Raw genomic sequence first — 24,371 nt, 5'->3', positions numbered from 1 at the left:
TTACTCTCTGAATGTTTAAAATTTCTCAATAAAAAAAGAGAAAACCCTACCAATTTTACATTTAAAAATAAAAAATAAAAAGCAGATTTTCTGCTTCTCCGGAAGAATGGGTATATCTGACAGCCCTGGCCCGTGCTCCAACTGGCAGCAATGGGAGCTGAGCAACAGGTGCCTATTAGGTGGTCCTGCCCTCTCCATACCTACTGTCTCATACCCAGCCTGCCTTGCTCATTTACACTTCCTGCCTGGCTCCTGTAGACAATCTCTGTCTACGACCAAATTCATGTACACATGACATGATTAAGAAAGGTCCACCATGCTAGTCCATCTTTTAAAACCATATTTACCAAGGCTCTGCAATGACATGGAAAATGTTTACCATAACTGAAAAAGCAGTTTACAAAATTGAAGGCATGCGATCACAACTGTAGAAAAATAAAACACATCAAAACATCAATAGTGGTCCACTTTGGATGATGGACTAGAGGTGGTTTCCTGTTTTCAATACTTCTGTACTTTCCAACTTTTCTGTAAAGAGCATGTGGTATCTTCAAATGAGGGGGAGAAAAGGCCTGGCAATTCATCAGAAACAGCCCTGCAAGAAGGAACAATCTGCGGCACACAGAGTGCATACTAACGCATCTTTAATCAATGCATTCCAACGCAATGTCCTCTAAGATCAGACCAGGCAACCACCTGCCAACTGCCTGGCGTGGAGTTCAAGGACTCCGAGTGCCTGAAAGGCAGCCCAAACCATAGATCACATGGGCCATCAAATAAGCACTGCAACACTGGGACAAGGAGATAAAAGTGACTCCCTATTAACCAGTCCAAACCAATGCCCTGTGCAGCTTTCTCTCAGGGGAAACAGCTGTTTCTACTCTGTATCCACCTCATCACCAAAAACACTACTGTCTTTCACAATGGTTGCTAATTGTTTTGAAGTATCCCAGAACCACACAGGACAGCAAGTCAACTATGAATCCCTGGTTCCCAAGATGGCCAGTTATCACAATAGGAGTTAACACAACGTTCAAAACAAGATTATTAATATCCAGTTGAAAAATAACATCACTGCCCTGCAGGATTTTAAAAGGACTTAAGGTGTGTGTGGAGGGAATAGTTCCAGATGTGCATAAAATACATCTGGAGGGTTATACAAGAGCCAGATAAAACACTGGTGGACTGCAGGGAGTGCTGGGTGGCTGAGGGCCAAGAGTGGAACAGAGACTTTTCATTGTATACACTTCGCACCATCTTGAGTTTTGAATCATGAATATATTACCTAGTCAGAAAAACAAAAAAGGCATGGAAAAGTTTTGTGAAATTAAGTCAACTAATATCCAGGTGTTAAAAGTCATTATTTTCCTCTTTTCATCTGTCCATTTTTACTGACCACCATGAAAATAAGGTAATAAAAAATGTTTTAAATGATGAACAAAGAAAACCACCATGGGACATTTACACAATGGAATACTAGTCAGCCATAAAAAAATAAAATTTACCCTTTGCAACAGTACAGACGGGCCTGGAGAACATTATGCTAAGTGAAATAAGCCAGTCAAAGAAAGACAAGTACCATATGATTTCACTCATGTGTGGAATCTAATGAACACACTGAACTAACAAGGAAAATGGGGACAGACTCATAGATGGAGAACAGGGTGACAGCGAGTCGGGGAGTGGTGAGGGGCGGAGGGATTGAGCAAAAAGGAAAAAGGACTCATGGGCGTGGACAACTGTGGTGATTGCTGGGGGGAGGGGGGATATATGGGGTTAAATGGTAATGGAAAAATACAATAAGATTAAATTTTTTAAAAAAAGATGAACAAAGGACCCTAGGAGTAAAACTACTTGTCTCAACTTTATGGTGAAGCTTCAAAAAAAGAGTTTCGATGAGGCCTACAGCAATGGAATCTTCATCTCTCTAATACCAATGTAGCATGTCATATAGCCTCAGTCTGAGAAGGTGCTCAGAGTGAATATCTCAAAATAACATTCTGTTATTATTACAGGTACTGCTTATAAACATAAAGTCATCTTTTTTTGTAAGCCAAACAGTTGTATAACGTCTAAAGACTTTCAAACCATGCCTTACAATACATACAAGGTACACAGCATCTCAAACTTTAAGTCATCTTTTTTGTAAGCCAAACAGTTGTGTAAATTGTCTAAAAACTTTCAAATTGTCCCTTACAAGAACCATAGCATCCCAAACTGGTACAAATTATTCGAAGGCAATTGGGTAGAGTGATACTAAAATAAATCATGTATAATACTTGAAATATAATTACTCCCTTGAAACAGCAAAGCCATTTCTTGGAATTATTTTAAGGACATCATTGAATAACTGAATCGTCGGCAGCCGTCCGTCTCGAGAGACGATGGTGTAGCTTCTTAAGAGTCTATCTGCATCGCCGAGAATGGTTGTGCAGTCCGACTCGGGAGTGACACAGTATCTGTCTCCTCCCGTGTTGAATCGACATCTTCTGATGACGCTGGAGTGTCCTCTCCAGTGAAGCTGAAGCTACAGAGCCTGGGCAGGGTGATATGGAGGGTCTGCTGTTGCCCATGCAGCAGACCCCCCCTCTCTTCGCAGCTGAAGGGTCCAAGGGAAAGACGGAGTCAATACAGCTTGGCTTCAGGTGCGCCGCAGGAGTTGCCGGTGTTGACTACAACGTCGAACCGCCTTAGGGACTCCGGCTCCGGATTTTCTGTCGGGGTTTACTCCCTTAGCCTTTCCCCTGAAGAGGTATGCCGCAAGGCAGCGGAGGTTTTTTGGAGTCAGAGTTTTCCTTCTCTGATGTGCCCTGACTGGAAGATCGAACCAGCGACACTTAGCTCGCAGGCCGACGCTCAATCCACTGAGCCAAACCAGCCAGGGTTTGAATAACTGAATATATGTGCAAAATGTATGTACATGTTTATGTTTATCACAGCACCATCTCTAACCACTTAAATACTCATCAATAAGGGACCAGTTAGATTATGACATATCTCTACAATGTGAATTTAGGCAGTCATTAGAACAGCAATACACCTCTGGGTATTTACATATGGGAAGATGTTCATGACATTTTTGTTGAGTGAAAAAAAAGCAGGCTACCAAGTAAAGTTACTATGGTGAAATCTGCAGAGAAAGATGTGGGAGAGACAGTGTAAAGTCAAGGTTGATGCACAAGTTTTAGTGTTCAACAGGTCAGTGTTTGAATTTCTGTTCTGCCACTTGGCTATAGAATTTTGAGAAAGTTACCTAAGTCATAACTTCGATAAAATGGGGTTAATAATAACAGCTACTTTTAAGAACCAATGGCTAAATAAGCTAATAAATGTTCAATGCTTAGCCTAGCACAAAATGTGTAATAAACTCAGGAAATGCAAGCAATACTAATCTCTGGGAGTAAGCCCAAGTGATTTTTTTGTTTTCTCTAGCCTTTTTATTAGGTGCGTATATTTTGTTTCTCAATGTGGGGGGATGGAAATAAAGCTATTTTTTCTCTGGGGAAAATGTCTAGCAGCTTGATTTCGGCTTAAGGGTCCTAGGAAGACAGGCTACTTATCTGGAAAGAAACCTAGAAAGGTCACAGACAAGAAACATGAACAAATAAATGCCTGCCCTGAATTCAAATTGACGCCATGCCCTGTCATTTGATGACTGAAGCAGGCAAACAAAGAAAGCATTTATCACAGAGGAAAAAGAGGGAAAGAAATCCCTTTTTGTATCCAGTTGTTAAACATTCATAGATTACACTCATAAAAAACATATTCAAGTCTAGAAGACAATTCTCATTCAGAAGCAATGTGGGTCTGGGGTTTTGTTGTATTTAATAGTCATAATTCACAGTTTAGCAAGAGCTTAATGTGGATTCCTTTTATCCTCCCAATCACCTTATGAGGAAAAGGTATTAGCTCTATTTTGAAAATAAGCATGGGAGGTTCGAAGAAATTAATTTGCCCAAGGTCACACAGCAATTAAGTAGAACAGTCAGGATTCAAAACCAGGTTTGCCTTATTTAAAACCCACATATAAACTTACTTTAAAAACACATTCATCTGCATATATACATTGAATATCAATATATTCATAGATTAAAACAATTCAAGCTGTATGGGTGAGTCTACAGTGAACGAGCACATCTTCCCCCTGCCCGTGGGAGAAAGTCAATGCTTATGTAAGCATTAATGCGTCCGTACTGCCCCTGCACACTTCTAGCTCAGATGGAAGTATCCCATGCACCATTCTCCATTTTGCTTCATAGATCTTGGAGACAGCTCCACTCCCCTTTAAAACAGTTGCCCATATGGAATCACAGGAGATCTCAAAAGGCCAAAACTCTTTTTCTTTTAACTAATAGGTTTTATTATATCTGAAGTCATATATGTTAACTACATAATCAGAAGCAGTTTCACTTAGAAATTATATTTTCTGCTGAATAGAGTCTGCAAAAATCCCGTTTGGTACAAATTAACCTTAAGAGTATTCAAACATTTCACTATAGGTCTTACACAATGAAAAGTAGATTGAAGACTAAAAGTAAACTGTTCTAGACACACACACAAAAAAAAAATAAAATAAAATAACAGTTGCCCAGATGCCATAGTATGGTTCTCTTATAATGTATTTAATTAGTCCCCTGCTGAGGGATCTTCTGATGGTTTCCAGTATTTTGCTACTACAAACAATGCTTCAGTGAATAACTTAAACATAACCCTTTAGCTACAGGTGGGAGTAATTAGTAGGATCCATTCCTAGACATGTAAATGCATGCATGTTCCTTCTTGACGGAGGGCACCATCTTCCCCCCTCCCCAGGCTGTACCATTGATCCTCTTGCTAACAGTGTACCCTGTTGTCCACACAACGCTGACATACAGAGCTCTCGCTCTGAACCACCACTAAGCTTTGAAGCTGGAAGAGCCTTCCTGACAGGAACTTCTCATTCCATGTACTAATCCAGGAAAGAAATGAAGTTGTTTCTCTGCTAAAAAATTATACTCTGATTAAGACGATTAATCAATCAAATACAACATTTGGCCCTAGATTGGGACCCTTTTTTGGATCTTGATTCAAATAAACCAACTATTAAAACAATGTTATGAGGCCTTGGCTGGGTATCTCAGTTGGTTAGAGCCTCATCCTGATACTCCAAGGTTGTAGATTCAATTTCTGGTCAGGGCACATACAAGAATCAACCAATGAATGCACAAATAAGTGGAACAACAAACTGATCTCTCTCTCTCTCAAATTAATAAATAAATAAAATTTTAAATGTGTGACACAATCAAGGAAATTTGAATGCTGGCTACTACATGGTGTGAAGGAATTGTTACTTTTTAAGGTGTGAAAATTGTATTTTTAAAAGAAGGTTCTTTTTTAGATATTATTTGTATTTATTTTTAGAGAGAGAGGAAGGGAGGGAGAAGGAGAGGAAGAGAAAGAAACATAGATGTGTGAAAGAAATATCGACTGGACCTGGCCAGCAACCCAGGCCTGTACCCTGACCAGAAACTGAACCGGTGACCTTTTGGTTTGCAGTACAATGCCCAACCCATTAAGCCATGCCAGGTCAGGGCTAAAAGACGGTTCTTACTTTAGATTCTCACAGAAGTATTTTCAGATAAAAGTTATATGATGTCTGGGATCAACATAATCAGGGGTAGGGTGGGGTGGGGTGATGGAAGGTTACAGGTCAAACAATTACCACACGCTGATAACTGCTGGAGCAGGGTAATGGGTTCACAGCTCATTCTACTATTCTACTTTCACGTATGGCTGAGATTTTCCATAATGAAAAAAAAGAAATTGCCCCAACCAATGGCTTTCCTTTTCTTTGTTAACTTTTATTTATATATATATTTTTGCTTCTTATTTTATTCCATCATTTATTGACATGTTTAATTGTAGTAAAAAACCCACATAATATAAAAGGTACCCTCGTAACCATTTTTAAGTATACAGTTCAGCAGTGTTAACTATATCCATATTGTTGTATGGTAGATACCTAGAACCTTTTCATCTTGACAAACTGAAACTCTATACCTATCAAATAACAATTCCCTATTTTCCCTTCACCAGGCCCTGGAAACATTATTCTACTCATGGTTCATTCATGTTATAGCAAGTGACAAGATCTCTCTCTCTCTCTCTCTCTCTCTCATAAATAATATCCCATTGTATGTATACACCACATTTCCTTTATCCACTGACCTGCCCGTAAATATTTGGGCTGCTTCCACCTCTTGGCTACTGTGAATTACGCTGTAGTGAACATGGGTGTGTGTAATGACTTTTCATTTTAATTAGACTACCATTCACCTGGGTAGAGAGTCATAGCAAAGCCTATATTTAAAAGAGGGAGGTGGCCTAGAATAATGAAAAAAGATTCAAGACACACCTGGGATTGAAACCCAGTCCTAGTAGTCCTAGTTCTACAACTCCATGCAAGTTCACTCCTCTGCTTCCATTTCCTCCCCTGCAAAGCTAGAACACCAACACACTGCACTTTGGAGCTGTGTGAGGAGCAGACCAGGACAAGCATTACAGTGCCTGGCCCACAGGAGGTGCTTCTGCCCTGACTCAATTTACAGGAGTGAAAAATAACAAACCTCAGACTTGGAGAGGGAAGTAACATGACACACTGAGTTAATAAGTGGCAAAGCAAGCAGAAACCAGGTCTCACCGGCTCCAAAGTTCATGGCCTTTTTTTCTACACCAGCATGTCCTAAATATCAGCCATAGGATTGTCACAGTGTTTGTCATATTCCTGCACCACCTGTACTATTTATTTACTTGACGTTCTTCTTGAAAGCTATTTTCTTTTATCACAAATTTATTTTTTTAAAAGTAACTTTATATCCCTACTGTGACTAGAAAATCAATATCACTTGTTGCAAATGGAAGGTAACTGTGAAAATAAAAACAAGGACACACAACAAAGTCACTAAAGTCTAGCTAGACACTGTAGCTTCCCTAAGGCTGAGACCTGATCTCTCCTGCTTAGAAATCCAGCTTAGCAAGTGTTAAGAAACAGACTGGAACTAAACAAATATTCTCTCTGACATAGTCAGAAGAACCAAAAGAATTTAAAAGGAAATAACTCTTACCATGTCACTCAACATAATTCAGGGTGCTGTGTCTGGATGTCACCTAAAATTTTCTGTCCCACCTTGTTTAGTTCTGCATATTCTAACTCCATCCAGACCCCCTAAATCAAAATCCCAGTTTATCAAGATCCCTGGAGCCCTGACTGGTGTGGTTCCGTGGGTTGAGCATCAACATCAGCACACAAACCGAGAGATCGCTGGTTTGATTCCTGGTCAGGGCATCTGCCTGGGTTGCAGGTTAGCCTCCAGCTGGGGGCGTGTGAGAGGCAACTGATCAATGTTTCTCTTGCACATTGATGTTTCTCTCCCTCTTTTTCTCCCTCCCTTTCCTACTCTAAAAATAAATAAAATCTTGAAGAAATACTTAAAATGTAAATCAAAATAAATATTTTTTAAAAAAGGATCCCTAGAGATCTGCGTGTACAGTAATGCTGGAGAAACTCTGTCTACGTATGCCACCTCTATAGTAAACAGTTCCCAAAGTTGATCAAGTAGAATTCCCTATAAATCACGTAATTTATTTCAGTAATATAATGAGTTAAATACTTAAAAAGAAAACCCTCTCCAAAAGTCCACCAGAGCTATCATGTATCATGGTTCACTGTCCAATTCCATAATGACATGCTTGCTCTCAGAGCTCCTACAGTGCCCCAAACCAAGAATGTACATATAGTATTTCTGGTTAATGTTGCCAACCAACAGCCTGTTCAGAGAATGAAGGGCTTAAATGTTAAAGGCCCATGTTCTGGCGCCCACTCATAGTGCATTCTGTATCAAAAGAAAAACAGTTTAAGGAGAAGCAATAGGAAGGCTGAGAAAGACTACTGAAAGATAACTTCTTTGAGTTATAGCTCAAGAAAGCTGTGTTTTTAAAGATACTTTTAGAAAATCCAAATCAAATTTTAAGAAGGAAAATGTATAGTTTTTGTTTAGAACTTTTGAAAATTCTAACTTTTCCCAAACCATTTACTTAGAATTGTTCTCTTATGAGGTTGAGAGGGAAGCAAAGATGTTCACTATAGCACTCTATGATTGTAAGAAGCTGGAAACAACTTTAATGCCCAACACTACAGAAAGTTTACTAGTTCATAATTACTAAACATCGAAACATGGGAAACAGTTACGAAATGTTAAGTAAACGTTTACAATGCAAGAATGGAAGTTACACTTTGAGTACATTTATCTAAAAATATATCTGCAGGTTGTTAATAAAGCTTGAAAAAAAAAATAAATAAAAATAAAAATATATCTGCAAATAAACAAGTCCACTGAAATTGAATCAGGATACCATTTTCATAGGTAATCTTTCCCCACAAAATTGTAATACTGTCTGCCTTTTCAACCTTAGACACTGCTTTATTCAAAACATTATTTAAGGGGGCTGCCTTTGTAATTAAAAATTTTTAACAATTAAAGAATCTAGTTTAAAGAAATCATCAGAAATGTAGACAAAGTTTTATGCAAAGATAACTATCAAGATACTCTCTATAGCATTATCGATAATATTTAAATATTGAAAGCAGCCTAAAGGACAACAAAAAGGGAAATAAGAACTGTACATCCATGAGATAAAATACATTTAAGAATGTATTTGTCTTTGGACTGTAAGATGTTAACAGTGGTTATTTCTGGGTGCTGGGACTTAAAAGTGAATCTTTCTCTTTTTTTGTTAGGTTTTATTTATTTATTTCTAGAGAGAAGGGAGAAAGAGAGGGAGAGAAACATCAATGTGTGAGAGACACATCATTGATCTGTTGTCTCTTGCACGCCCCCAACTGGCCCGCAACCCAGGTATGTGCCCCGACTGGGAATCGAACTGGCAACCTTTTGGTCTGCAGGCTGGCACTCAATCCACTGAGCAAGACCACCAGGGCCTTGAAGTGAATCTTATTTAATCTTCTCAGAATTTTCTTCAAAGGAAGTTCATTGTTTTTATAAACCGGAAAATAAATTGTATTAAAAAATTCTGGCAATTGAAATAAGGAAGGAAAAACACTATGTATTTCTTAGTCTAGAATCTGACTCGTTATTGCAGATCTTGCAAAACCAGTAAGTAGTTCCACCAAAAACTATCTTCTTGTGGTTATCTTAAGTAACTTGAGCTGATATTTTATCTTACCTGGATGGAATCTTTTATGATTTACTAGCTAGAATTTTTTTGCTTAGGTTATTGAAATGTCTTCTAAAGTAATGACTTCTGCAATCCACTAAGCTGCCTCAGCCCATGCTATGAGCTTTTAGTTTCTGTTTATGTTACCCACAAAAGCCCCAAGGCAAGCCCTTCCTGAAACCACTGAAGGTGATATGAAGGACTCCCCAGTAGGTAATAACAGATTGTCAAATCTCAACTCCCAATAATTTATTACAATTTCTTTTTTACTAGGACCCACTTCCATTTATACACTACTCATATGTTCAAATATGACAAAATGCAAGTGCTGCAAATATCTTGCCAAAAACTTAAAAAATAAAACCATACCTACTTCAGTGATCACCAGTGCTCTCTAATGCAAACTATGATTTAAATAAATCATCATGCTGGAGAGAGATCTGCCTATGTGTGAAGAGCTCAATGTCTGCCACCAGTGTAACAAAGTGAGGAGACACAATGTGTCACCATGATTAAGTGGAACTTAAATTCTAACATCCCAATCTTCAGTGCAGATGTGTGATGATGGAAAGATGAACTGATTGTAATGATCTCAGACTGCCAAGAAATATGCTCTAAAAGCCTCACCCTTGAAGGTCTGGGAGAAAGCTCAGCATGAGGTCACCAAGGAAGAAGACATTATCACCCAATTCAAAGCTCAATTTTTCATGCAGAACTAGAAGAACTTGGAAGACTGGCCCATGTCCTGATTTTGTGTATACAGAGTCAAGGGCCAGAACGGTTGAGTTACTTGCCCCAGATCACACAGCAAGTGGCCGAATTGCTATCAGAATTCACGCCTCCACCCATTCCCACTGCCTTTTCACACCAGAATCCCGGATGGCATAGGCCTTGACCAAGAAACCTTTCGAAGACTCTGAAGACATATGGAGACATTGAAAGGAAAACAATGAGCCCACAGGGCTGAAGTCACTTTTTAATCAGCATTTCAAATTTGTTACCCAACCCTGACTGGTGTGGCTGTGGGATGGGAATCATCCTGCAAACCAAAGAATGGGTCACTGGTTCGATTCCTGGTCAGGGCACATGCCTGGGCTGTGGGCCAGGTCCCCAGTTGGGGGCATGAGAGAGGCAACTAATTGATGTTTCCTTTTTCTCCCTTCCCCCTCTTAAAAATCAATAAAATCTTTTAAAATGTGTTACCCATGTACAGAAGAGAAAGGCTTTTAGCAACACATCAGGAATGTACTTTCCACCTGGAAAATAGATGAATAAGTGAGTGGCAGAAAGAACAATGGACTTGGGGTGGGCAGATCTGGGGAAATTATTTGACGTTTGTGTACCTCTACTTTCCTCTTCTGGAAAGGGGGAAATCATAACAGTACCCATGTTACAGGGTTGCTGTGAGGACTAAATGAGACATGTGTAAAGTGCTTAGAACAGTGCTTGGTTCAATGTTACCTATTCCCATTACATTTATTATCATAGTTTTGCTACTTACTACCAAACAATTGCATCTGAAGCTTTAATGCACACAGGAAACACTTGGGGGAGGGGGATCCTTGGTAAAATGCAGACTGGTTTATTAGATCTAGGCTTAGATTCTGCATTTCAAATAAGCACCCAGGAGACATGGGTATCTCTGTCATGCAGAACACTTTGAGCAGCAAAGATTTACTTACCCCAGCACCTAGTAGGTGCTTAATATTATCGATAAAAATGAATAACCTTTTAGCATCTAAATGTTTCATCTGTAAACTGAGGATAATACATATTGCACATGATCTCAATTGACTGGACATTAGTAAATGAGAATGCAGATGAAAGAGCATTCTAAGTCACAAACAAAGCTATACAAGTTGGATTATTAGTCTTACAATTCACAATGCAGAAATTACAATATTAGAAAGCCTAAATTTACACATGGAAGTATTAGCATATATGAAAAGAAAGCTTGAATTCCCTTGGTCCATTCAAAAATCCTCTAGGAATTCTGGCAGGACACAACTGCTTTTCAAGGGATTCTCAAATCAAGAGTTCTGAAACTTTAGAAATGTCATTTGATGGCCAAGGAAAGAACTGCTTTGGCAGGGAGCGTATGGCCATTTGAGGCACTGACAGTGAGCTTCACTTGTGGTTCCATTTTCTCTCCCAGAGCTGGCCAGCCTCCTTCCAGCCTCCATTAGCCAAGATCTCAAGTCAGCACAGCAACGCCAACAGCACGAGACAGATGGACACAGGCCTGGCAAAGCCCACACCTGCCACTCCACACGCTGGCAAAGAACCAGACTGTGAGAGAAGAAGGGCTTACGGATGTCCAAGGTGGAGGCTTCAAAGAGAAGCACCTGGCTATCTTCCTGCAATGGAATCTGGGATCTCCTCCCCACAGACTAAAAGATATGATGTTTATTATACCTTGTGACTCTCCTCCAAGGAGTTCAGAGTGAATCATAGCTAATTCTTCCTCACAGGGCACCTTACCAAAAAGTCCTGTCATCATTTTAGAGGCAGGTGGCACCACCAGCATATACCTAATTGCTCAGGCCAAAAACCCAGCAGTCATTCTTGATTCCTTTAGCTCATCACTCCCAACCACCATCCTACTGGTTCTACCTCCAAAACACATCCACTTATACTCTCTCCACTGCCACCACCCAAGAAGGCCACAATCATCTCTCACCTTGCTTCCTAATGACTCTCCTGGCTGCCATTCTTATGACCCTTAAAATTCATTGGCCACGAAGAGGCCAAAGTGATTTTAAAAAACAAAAAATAGATGATGTCATTACCCTTCTTAAAGCCTTCAATGGCTTCCCATTGCTTTTCCTCTAGCCTACAAGGCCCCAGCCCCGACATCAGCTCACCTCTTCATTCTCCCACATGCCCTCCCCGCTCACCTGTTCCAGCTCCTCTGAGCCTTCTTTCAGTTCCCAGAACTTAATCGAGCTTGTTCCCACTTCAGAGCCTTTAACCTTGCTGTTTCTTCAGCTACATTTTCAAATGGTTGGGCTCTTCCCGGCAGTAAATCTCAGCAAAAATGTCACCACCTTAAGAGAGGCCTTCTCTGACCACCCAACTAAAATAGCAGCCCCCCAATCTCTTTGAGATGTTATTCTCTGTGACATCACTGTTGTATTTTTTCACAGTACTTATTCCTACCAAAATTCCCCTATTCATTCATTCGTTTATTTTTCTGTTGCTGCTAGTAGAATGTATTCTGCCTGAGAGCAAGGACCTCATCTACCTTGCTACCATCTACCATCACATCCCCAGGCTAGAACAGGGCCTGACACACACCAGGTGCTCTGCCAATACGGAGTAAATAAAATTAAGGCAGCATAGGGGCGAGAATACTGAACTTGGAGTCTAAAGACCTGGACTCCAATGTGAAATGGGCCACTTTCTAGCAGCATGTCTTTTCTTATCTCCTGTCCTTTGACCGTAAAATGGGGACCTCAATCTGCACCTTACCTTCCTTGCTTGGTTACTGATAAAACCAAATGAGTAAAGGCATGTTTAAGCATTTTCGGAAACCATCAGGCACCATAATCAGAGTGTTGTATTGTTTTTATTTTCTTAATCCTCACCTGAGGATGTTTTTATTGATTTTAGAGAAAGGAGAAGTGGGCGGGGGTGGGGGAGAGACAGAGAGAAGCATTGAAGTGAAAAAGAAACATTGATCAGTTGCCTCCAGTACATACCCTGACCAGGGATCGAACTCACAATCTGTTCGTGTAGGGGACAACACTCCAACCAACAGAGCCACCCAGCCAGGGCAACCAGCACAAGAGAAGGCTCTTTCTCAGGGACCCAGGCATCAGTGGATGAAAGGGCTTAAGAGAGAAAACTGAGACTTCTAATCCATGCACCCAACATAAACCCAGGGACACAAAAGAAGAGATCTGAACCAGCTTTACTTTGCAGTAGGGGCAAATACAAGATATGAAATCATTTAAAGAAATCAAATCATTCTGACTGGTGTAGCTCAGGTGGCTGGACGTCATCCTGCAAAGCGAAAGGTCGCCAGTTTAATTCCCAGTGAGAGCACATGGCTGCGTTAGGCCCAGTCCCCAGTTGGGATGTGTGCAAGAGGCAGCTGATCAGTGTTTCTCTCTTATATTGATATTTCTCACCCTCACTATCTCCCTCCCTTCCCCTCTCTCTAGAAATAAATAAAATCTTTAAAAAGAAAAAAAAAAAGAAGTCAAATCATTTCAAATGTTAGTCATTTGCAAATAAGGCTCTGAGGTCCCTGAAGGATAGGGAGATGGGGCTTATTTCCACATCCTCCACGTACTTGGCATACAGGGATTAAAGAAACATTTACTGAATTGGAAGTCAAGCTACCAATCCAGGATGGCACCCTACAAACAGCTCTTATTTTCCTCTGCAACTCCAACCCGGCATGGGATTGCAGGTTTCTGGGACAACCCTATCATATTACTGACATTTGTATAATACTGTAATAACCACTATTTCAAGCTTGCAATGACCTTGTGAGGTTGACCAGAGCTGGTATTCCTAGCACATACTTTCATTTATTCATTCTCTAACCATAAATAGAATATACAGGTACTATGTTAAGCCTACATAACAATAGCTAACATTTACCAAAATTGCCAGGCATTTTACCTCTATTAGGCTCAAATATATCCTTACAATAGCCCTACATGGTGGATACTATTATTCCCATTTTACAGATGAGGAAACTGCAGCACAAAGAGGTGAAGTGAACTGCTCAGTGGCACACAGTTTGGAAGTGACAGTGCCAAGATCTGAACCCAGGCAGCCTGATACTATGCTTTAAACCACAAGCATGCAACCGGATTTGTGTAACAGCACTGAAAGGGCCTTCAGATATCATCTAGCTTGCTCCTCTCATTAAAGAGGAGGAGACTGAGGGTCAGAGAAGGCCCCTTTTAAACATTCCAGCTCTTTTTGAGGTTTACACTTTGGATGGTATCTATTTAAATGAAGCTTTGTGTAAGATCTTATTTCTTTGCCACTAGCAGACAAGCCTATAGCCACAGCAATCAGAGTTAACAAAAGAATACCCTTGTGGCTTGGTGATAGCTACTGTTGAGAAATCAGAGACATAAGGATATGGGGGAGAAAATACAGGATTTACCTGGAAATGTGTCCTGCTCCATCACTCAAGAGGTATAAAATTCTTAGGCAAGCCATTCACTTTTCTGAGCCTCAGTTTCCTCATCTGTGAAATGGAAATAACATCACCACCTACCTGGCAATGCCTATGTGGAGATTATATGAGATAATGTAACTGAAAGGTTCTTAATCAAACTTGTAAATAGGTATTACATGTTCGACACTTTCCCAAAGACATAAGATACCATTTTTCTTCTGGAAGAGTCAATAAGACCCAAGTAGATAGTAAGACCATAACCTCGGCCATCTACAAGGACTTGACCTCAGGGTTTCCTCTGTCAGGGCTACTTGCAGACGTCCACATCGCCTTCCTTGCTCTGAGCAGAATGAAGAAGTAAAACTGGGAATGGGGGATGTCAACAAGGGTGGGAGGAATACCCATACAAGCTGGCACTCTAAAAATCCAAATCCTACCTGTCTCAAAATCATCTCCTGGAAGCCTTCCCAAACCAACCCACATGCCTCCTAATAGCTTGTTGAGCACTCACTATGTGCCAAGCTACTTGAGTTAATCTGTCTCACTGGATTCGCAGTGGTTCATTAACACATTTTACAGATACAGAAAAGGTTGGGAGATTAACTTGCCCAAGGCTACACAATTACTAAGTAGAAATGCAGAGTCTCAAACTCAGACACTCAAGACTTCAAACTGGACACTTGGCCCTCATACTAGGATGTCCTAAGAATTCTCCCTCTTCCCATTTAGGGCACTTTCTACATACACACCTCATCATCTTAACTACCCTGAGCAGCAGGTGTTAGGGTGTCTTTGGCCAAACAGGTCAACGGAGGCCACGGAGGGGAAGGGTACTTGCCCAAGGTCACGGAGTGAGCCGGGGCAGTGCCGAGGTTCGGACCACAGGCTTTTGCTTCCCCACCTCCCTCCGAAGATGGGTCCCTGGCTACAGCCCCAGATGCCCAGGTAGACCCCACCCCCTGCTGCGGGGGTCTGTCTGCACCTCAACCAGGGGAAGGAGGGGCGAGGCCGCCCAGCGGCAGGAGGATGCCCCGGAGGCATAGCAGAAGATGCTCCCGCTCGGGGCTCGGGGAGCAGCGAGGCCGGGCTGCGGCGCCCGTGTGAGCCTCCGGGAAGATCCCACGCGGCAGCAGGGATCGGCCCTGCCCCGCGGGCTCTTGGGCTCCTCCCCGACTCACCTGCGGCTGCAGCCAAAAGCGGGCGGCGGCGGCGACGGCGGGAGAGGCGGCGAATCCCGGGCTCAGCCATTCCCGGCTGCCCCGGATGGGGAGAGACCTCAGTCGCTCACTTCCTTAGCAACCGGGCTCCGCGACCCACTTCCTTAGCAACCAGTGTCAATTTCAATAACTTTATTTGTATACCAACCGCGGACAGGGAAAGCTGGCGGGGCGGGGTGGGGCGGGGCAGACTCGGTATTGGCCCAACACACCTTGGTCTTGCACCCATCTAAGGAGTGTGAGGAGAGAGCAATGTGACCTAAGTCCACCAGTGCCTCAGTTTCCCCATCTGTAAAATGGAACGAACGCACTGCCGTGGTCCCCGCACACGACTTCGGCTGCAGTTTGACCCTTCCTAAAGAGCTTTCGCATCAGTTATCTGACTGGGGTCTCAAATTGCTACTAAGATCCCATTTAAGTTCTACCCGGTCAGTCAAACCAAAAACTTAGGAATCATTATTGCCCCTTCCCTCTCCCTCTCCCTCTACCCCACATCCAGTCAGTCAGCATATCGTCAGCATATCCCTTAGTCTACCTCTCAAATATTGCACCTGTCTACCCACCTTTCCCCATCTTCAGTGCCACCGCACCAGGCCAGGCCAGCTACCACCATCTCTAGACTGCCTGCAGTATCTACCAATTCTTATGACCTTGGACAAGTCACTTTTCCTCTGAGTCTCAGTTTCTTCATCCACAAATTGGGTGTGAGTCCTGCTGGATGACCTCACAGTGTTCTTGTGGGAGAGTTGATAATGTAGTGAAATACAGTATTCCCTCACTCATCGCGGGTATTACGTTCTAGACACACACCCCTACAATAGGTGAAAATCCACGAAGCAGGAATCTTACATTTATTTTAGTATTTATATATATTTCAAGGCTTTATAAACCCTTCCCACACACTTATAAACCATTCCCAGTCCCTTATTAACCTTTCCCACTCCCTTATTAACCTTTTCCACACTTTTATAAACACTACTTATGTTCTTAAACATATTCTACACTCTTAAACCTACGCGTAACTTTAACAACATACGTATACAATACCGCAAAATCCCGCGATATAGCGAAAAATCCGCAATAAATAATTAAATATAATATTTTTTTAAATCCCGCGATACAGTGAGGCCACGATAAGTGAGCCGCGATATAGAGAGGGACTACTGTAGAGTGAAATGTAGGGGAATCGCCATGTGGGAGAAGCACAGTGATTATACTGAAGGGCAACTACAGATTTCATATGGGGGTTGGGGAATGTGAGGTAAGGGAGCCAGGCAGGTCTGGGCTTGGATCTCACCCCTGCCACTAATGGCTGTGGGGTGGTGGGCAAGACACTTGCTTTCTCACAGCCAGCAAGTACTGGGCCCAAGAAGCACAGTGTGGTTTCCAAATTCATGAACCTAAGACAGTCAGACCTGGACTGAGATCCAACTCTGCCATTTACCAGCCATGTGTGATCTTTTGATCTTCTGGCTTTTTCCAAGGAACATCGAAAGTAAAGAAATTCAGAGGCACATTCTTGACTAGTAGGAAAGTGTGATCCAGGGACAGAGAGAGAGAGCAAATGCGTGTGGGAGGGAGACAGATACTCCACAGGTATAAGGTGGTGGTCTAGGGTAAGGAGACCAAGAGGAAAGCCACGGGAGAGCTGAAAGTCACAGAAAGAACATTTATGGAGTACTACAATGAGTTAACAGCACACCAATCCTTACAATCACTGATTATGAAGCTACTATTATCCCACCCTACAGATGGGAAAATTGGCCAAGGTTATGTCATCACCACATGAATCCAGAGCCCACATTCTCACCTCTGCCTACAGTCAGGTGGCCCCAGCTCAGTCCCTTCATATCTCTCAACTCCTCTGCAAATATTCAGTGTGTCTCTAGAGCAGTAAGACAAAAAAAAAAAATCTCTTCTCCATCTCTCCAGAGGCTCCCAGATTCATGAAGAGGAGACACAAACTCAACTTTGACTTAAGATGAGGCCTGTGGAAGCATGTTCAGCACATCAGTGACTGGTAGAAAACATCATTTTTTGTTATCCCTGTCCATGTCCACAACTCTCTGACAGCTCTCCATCATCGTGAGGAACAGGCTGGAGGCTCCTCCTGCCCACACGGGTCCACCTCTTAGTTAGCTGTATGGTACTTCCCTTTTCTCTCTGGCTGGGCTCCATGAGCTTGCTAGACTCTCTGAGCCTTTGTTCCAGGGGTTCTCCCCACCTGGAACTCTCTCTCCCCTGGACCCCTCTCTCCACGCACACATGACGTACCTCTGTTCATATCCATTCATCACCCCCTACCCAAAAGCAAGATCCTGCAGACTTCCTCTGTCAGCTGAGTTTTGTCTCAGTCCTGAACAAAGGAAAATGCTGTGTGTTCTGGCACCTAATGGGACGTGACCTGCACTTCTATCAATTCAGAATAAACTCCCCAAACCTTGGAATGTAACTCAACCACTCTTCAAAAGTTGCCTTCGTAGGCAGAGCTGGAATTAGTGGATGGAAGCCCCAGAGAGGCCCTCGTGATAGTTGTTATTTTATTTATTGCATTTATTTAGGATTGCATATGTTATTTATAAATATTAGTCCACTGTTTATTTATTATTTATAAATTATTTATTTATAGCACTGTATTTATTGGTGCGTTGTGTGTGCCAGGCACTGTGATGCTTGACAGCTATCACATAGCTACCTCTTTATGAGATAAAAACTATTACTATCCCCATTTCACAGAGGAGAACTGAGGCTCTAAATAATTACCCAATGAGTAAGTGGCAGAGCCAGAGTCAAATCTGCTCTAACTCAACTTCAAAGCCTGTGGCCTTGGCATCTTCTGGGCTCACAAACTGGTAGTCTGTGAGCAGCATCTAATGGCAGTTGTGATTTATTTGACCTGCTATGTTTTATAAAACAGAGAATTGCCAACAATTAAAAAACCAGATTTACCATATAAATTGGGATTTCCAGCTTCTCTTGAAGTAAAAGAGTTGGGAGTTCTCACATGGTAATAATTGCCTGGAAGGAGTAGCAGTTGCCCCTGTTGACTGGATGTTTGAGTTTCACTTTGCCATATGCTCCCCAGCTTCACCGCAACCTGGCTCATGCATTTTTCTTGCCTCCCTGGCCCTTGGAAGCATTGAAGTTCATGATTCCTGGGTCCACAATTTCTAATACTTGGAATTGCCTTGCAATGTAGCGAGCTCCCCACCACTGGAGATGTGCAAATTGAGACTAGCTGACTACTAGGTAGGGTGTTGGAAGGGGATTTCAAGAGGCAGTTGCGGAACTGGACCAGATAACGTATATAATCCCTTCCAACCCTGCAGTGCCAAATATTTATTTAAGACTTTTCAGTATATATTATTAACTAACTTCCCCTCTGGTCTCCATTACTACTTCAACCTTGCCTTTGCATTCACCTTGGTTCCTTGATCTGTTTATATATTTTTAATCGTATGATTATGCTGTATGAATTCTTGTAAGCTTCTTCAAATCCTTTTTGGAGCAAGGCATGAGGAAAAAATAAACCCATAAATAAATATTTCCATAAAGGGCTTGGTTCCAGGTAAAGAAAAGAAATAAAAAGGAATTATAAGTTGTAACTGCCAAGCTATCTCAGGTTCCCTGAGATGCTCAGGCTCTAGGAGATAAAGAACAGAAAGACCACCCTGGCTGGTGTGGTTCAGTTGGTTGAAGTGTCGTTCTGTAACCAAAAGGTTGCGGGTTCGGTCCCCAGTCCAAGCACATATGGGAGTCAACCAGTTGATGTTTCTCTCTCACATCGATGCTTCTGTCTTTCTCTACCTCTCTCCCTCAAAGCAATGGAAAAATCTCCTCAGGTGAGGATAAAATGAAAAAAAAAAATGAACAGAAGGACCTAAGAGTCTGGGAGGTAGCAGCTATGAGCATGTGCGGAGGTGCTCCCAATCCACTGTTTCAGGAAAGGCAGCCTCAAAGTTTTATTTCCCATTCTTTATTTAAAATAGATTTTAAAATCATATAACTAACTGTGATTTTAATTGGTCACAGGTTCCTTGACACCCCTCCCATTGGGAGGGAGAAGTTATGTATCCTTTCCTTAAATCTGAGTAGGCTGGTGGCTGATTTACCAATAGAATATGGCAGAAATGATGTTACATGACTTCAGATATTGGGTCTTTAAAAGCATGCAGCTTTGCCTGGTCCTCTCTCCAGACCCTTCCTCCTGCGACCCTTCTTGGAACACAGCTTCCATGCTGTGAGGAAGACCAAGCCACACTGAGAGGCTATTAGCAGGTGTTCCCGTTGATGGCCCTATCTGAGCCCAGGTGCCACAACTGTAGTCACCCAAGCTATTTTAGTCTCCCAGTTTAGGCCCCATACATCACGAAGCAGAGACAAATCAATTCTACCATGTCCTATCCAAATTCCCAACTCAGTGAATCCGTGAGCAAAATTAAAAAGTTGTTGCTTTATACCACTAAGTTTGGAATGGTTTGCTATCTAGCAACAGAAAATTAGAACAGTGACCCAATGATTCAAACCACAAAGAAAGTATAGTGCAAAAGTGGTTTCCTTTCACAACATTTCATTCCATTTCCTCCCCAGAGGTAATACTGCTAACAGTGTATCCTTTTATACCTTTTTCTACACATTTACATATGTATGTACAATAGAAATATATAGGTTTTGTATTTCTTTTTTATTTAAGTGAGATTCTAGAAAAGGGTAACTTGCTTATTTTTATTAATAACATATCAGTGACTTCCAGCCAAGATGGAGGTGTAGACAGACACGCTGCATCTCCCTCCACAACTAAGAAGAAATACAACTACCTCAAAAACTAGAAACAACCAAAAGTTCCAGAAAATCAAACTACATGGAAGTCCAGCAAACAAAGAAATAAAGAAGAAACACACATCCAGACAGGTAGGAGGGGTAGAGCCGGGGCGGAGGGGACGCAGTGTGGTGGCGGTAGCAGTGACAGCAGTGGCAGGCCAGCAGAAAGCGCAGTCACACGTTTTAAGAAGTTGGGAGGCACACCTGGGGAGTGTTCCCAGCTCCTCACCAGACCTTGCAGCTCATGGTCTCAGCACCGGGGAAAATCAAGCCTCATTGCTTCTAACTGTGCAGACCACTGGGAGTTGGGGCGGAGGCAGAAACTGCCAGTCTTTCATCAGAGTCCACTTGTTTAAAGGGCCCCCACGATCCTAGAACATCCACAGACTCTCCCACTCTGGGAATGACAGCCAGGGCAGCAGCTACAGAGATGCCAGTCCAGTGCAGAAGTGGGAGAGGTGCCTGGAAAAGGGGCGAGTGCTGGGCAGGCGGCATTGTTCCCTCTCAGATCCCTCCCCCACATACAGCACCACAAAGAGGTGAAACAGGTCGTTCTGTACTGATGAATCCCTAAGGCTCCGCCCCTTACAATGTAACAGGAGTGACAGCTCTGCCTGGGACGCTGGGGCAAACAAACACAGGAGCCTGTCAGAATGAGGAGACAGAGAAGTATGGCCCAAAATGGGGAACGGATCAAGGTTCCAGTGGGAGAACTAAGTGACGAGGAGATAGCCAACCTCACAGATGAGGAGAAAGACAACCTAATAGACGCAGAATTCAAAACACTGGCGATAAAGATGCTCACAGGTTTGACAAACATGCTTGAGTATGGCGAATGCATAAGGGAAGAAGTGAAGGCTATGCTAAGTGAAACGAAGGAAAATCCACACAAAACCAATGGTGAAGGGAAGGAAACCGGGGTTCAAATCAATTATTTGGAACATAAGGAAGAAAAAAACAGTCAATCAGTGCAGAATGAGGAAGCAAGAATTGGAAAAAATGAGAAAAACTTCCCAAATTTTGCAAAGAAGATGGACATACAGGTCTGGGAAGCACGGAGGGTCCCGGGCAAGCTGGACCCAGAGGGGACCACACCAGGACACATCATGATTGAGATGCCAAAGGTAAAAGATAAAGAAAGAGTCCTGGGGGCAAAAAGAGAGAGGCGGAGAGTTGCCTACAGGGGGGTGCCTATAGGACTATCAGCTGATTTCTCAGAGGACACTTTGCAGGCAGGAAGGGACTGGCAAGCAATATTCAATGTGATGAAAGACAACCTCCAACCAGGATTACTTTATCCAGCAAAGCTATCATTTAGAATGGAAGGGCAGATGAAGTGCTTCCCAGACAAGGTAAAGCTGAAGGAGTTCATCATCACCAAGCCATTATTATATGAAATGTCAAAGGGACTTACTTAAGAAAAAGATCAAAACTATGAACACTAAAATGACAACAAACTCACAACTATCAACAACTGAATCTAAAAAATAAAAACAAAATCCAACTAAGCAAACCAGAACAGGAACAGAATCATAGGTATGGGGATCATTCGGAAGGTTATCAGCTGGGAAGGGGGAGGGAGAGAAATGGGGAAATGGTGCAGGGACTAAGAAGCATAATCGGTTGGTACAAAATAGAGAGGGGGAAGTTAAGAATAATATAGGAAAGGGTAAAGCCAAATAACTTATATGCACGACCCATAGACATGAACTAAAGGGCGTGGAATTGCTGGAGGGAAGGTGGGTACTGACAGGGGAGCAAAGGGGAAAAAAATTGGAACTACTGTAACAACATAATCAATAAAATATACTTAGAAAATAATATATCACAGTGATCTCTTTAAATTGACAAAATACTGTAACTTGAATTGTTAATCCTTTCACATTCTATGGCAGCCAGCCTCCAAGATGACCCTCAATGGCTCCCACTGTATTCAAATCCTTGTATAGTCTCCTCTCACACTGAACCAGCAATGGCTTATGTGACTGAAAAGGTTCCTAAACCCAATTTCAAGGTGTGTGTATGTGTGTGTGTGTGTGTATGTGTGTGTATGTGTGAAGCCTTCCTTATACCAACAAGCAATTCTCAAATATCAGGAGGTGTTCAAGAATTCCACGCAATTCTGACACTGTCTACCCAGAGATAGAATCGGATTCTACAGGTAAAGGACTCAGTCCCACAAAACCACCCTCCACTTCAGATGCTACTACTGGGAGGTTCCAACAACCTTCTCCTTGGGTTCAATTAATTTGCTAGAACAGATCAAAGAACTCAGGAAAACTGGTTTACTCATTAGATTACCAATTTATTACAAAAGATATGAATCAACAGCCAGATGAAGTGACGAAGTAAGGTCCGAAATAAAGATTTTGTCCTCGTGGAGTCTGGGGCCCTGAAAGGTAGCACACAGAACCATTCTGGTTCCCCAAACCAGAAGCACTCTGAATCCCCTCCTGTTGGGTTTTTGTAGAGGATTCATTACATAGGCATGATTGATTAACTCACTGGTCATTAGTGATTGAGTCAACCTCTAGCCCTCTCTCCCCTCCCTGGAATCAGGGGGTGGGATTAGAAGTTCCAAACTTCTATTCACAGATGGTTTCCCTGGCAACAAGCCCACATCCTAAGGTGCTTTCCCAAAATCATCTTTCCTTAATATGAATATGAAAAGGAGTTTGTTATGAATATCAACACACCCATTTCACCTTTGTGGCTTTGAAGGGATTTCAAGAACTTAGAAAAAGAGACCAAATATTATATCAAAAGATGCTCCCATTGCTCTTATCCCTTGGGAAATTTCAAGGGTGTTGGGAGCTTTGAGCCAGGAACTGTGGATGAAGACCAAATATACCTTAGAAATATATTTTGGTCATCTTAATGGCTAATTTTACACCTTTTTGTAAGTCACACTATCTCAGCGATATCTGAGATTAGGTTATAAAAGGCACTGCAGTTTTCTCTTTGATCTCTTGCTTTCTCTCTCAGATCCCTCGTTATGGGGGAAACAGCTGCTATATCAAGAATTGCCCTGTGGAGATGCCCACAAGATGACTAGCTGAAGCCTCCTGCCAACAGCCATGTAAGTGAGCCATCTCGAAAGCAGACCCTCTAACCCCAGTCAAGCCTTCAGATGAGTGCAGCCCTGGTCAACAACTGTAACCCATGAAAGACCTTGGGCCTGAACCACCCAGCTAAGCTGATTTCTGATTCTTGACTCCCAGAAATGGCATGAGGTAATAAATGTGGGTTGTTTTCAGCTTCTGAGTTTCAGGGTCATTTATTTGAATACACATGGTTTGAAATTTTGTAAAAAAAAATTTAAAGAATATAATGAAAGCTCTTTGTCAGTCCTACCTCAAAACACATGGTCCCCCAGCCTCTCCTACTTCTCCCCCTCATTTACAGAAAGCCCTTGGGAAATGTTAGATTTATTATCTTGGGTACAGAAGTAGACAAGCGCATGGCCCCCTCCTAGATCAGACCCAAGGAACACTGTGGCAATAAACTTGTGCTCTTCTTTCTCTACAGGAACTGGGCCATTGGCCTTTTTTAACCTATTTGCTACCTTTCCCTGCCAAAGCCCCAGACACCCACGAGCATCTCCACATCCTGTCACAGGTCTGGGGGTGGGGGCTTCCCTTCTGCATACACTAGTGGAAAACATTACCTGGCCTTTTTCTTTGGCCCACAGAAATCAGAAATCAACCACTCCCTTCTTGACAGGTAGTCCCAGCCCAGGCCCTGGCCTCCCCTCCCACAGTGATCCTGCCCCAGTCTGGCACCCGTCACTCCAGACCTCCCAATCTGCTCTGATACCCCTCCAAGACACTGCTCATGCCGACCCCTCTGCCCTGAATGCTCTGCCCCAGGCTACCCTTTAGGAAACAATCACCTATCTTTTACTTTTTTTATCCTCACCAAAGGATATATTTATTGAAATTTTTAGAGGCAGGAAGGGAGAGAGAGAGAGAGAGAGA

General features: G+C 42.3%; 1 protein-coding gene across 1 annotated transcript in view; it reads right to left on the bottom strand.

Annotated features, from left to right (window-relative positions):
* KIF3B (kinesin family member 3B) overlaps window positions 1–15,630 on the bottom strand; it is a 39,205-nt gene extending 23,575 nt beyond the window's left edge. The window contains exon 1 of the mRNA XM_090286217.1: window positions 15,535–15,630. The gene's annotated coding sequence lies outside the window, so the exon portion shown is untranslated. The remainder of the gene's footprint in view (window positions 1–15,534) is intronic.
* Between the last annotated feature and the right edge of the window lie 8,741 nt (window positions 15,631–24,371).

This window comes from Furipterus horrens, unplaced genomic scaffold, assembly GCF_987537825.1.
Source record: "Furipterus horrens unplaced genomic scaffold, mFurHor1.1.pri manual_scaffold_8, whole genome shotgun sequence".
NCBI classification, from domain to species: domain Eukaryota; kingdom Metazoa; phylum Chordata; class Mammalia; order Chiroptera; family Furipteridae; genus Furipterus; species Furipterus horrens.
The sequence above is the reverse complement of the archived record's forward strand: the minus strand, read 5'-3'. Positions and strand labels throughout refer to the sequence as shown.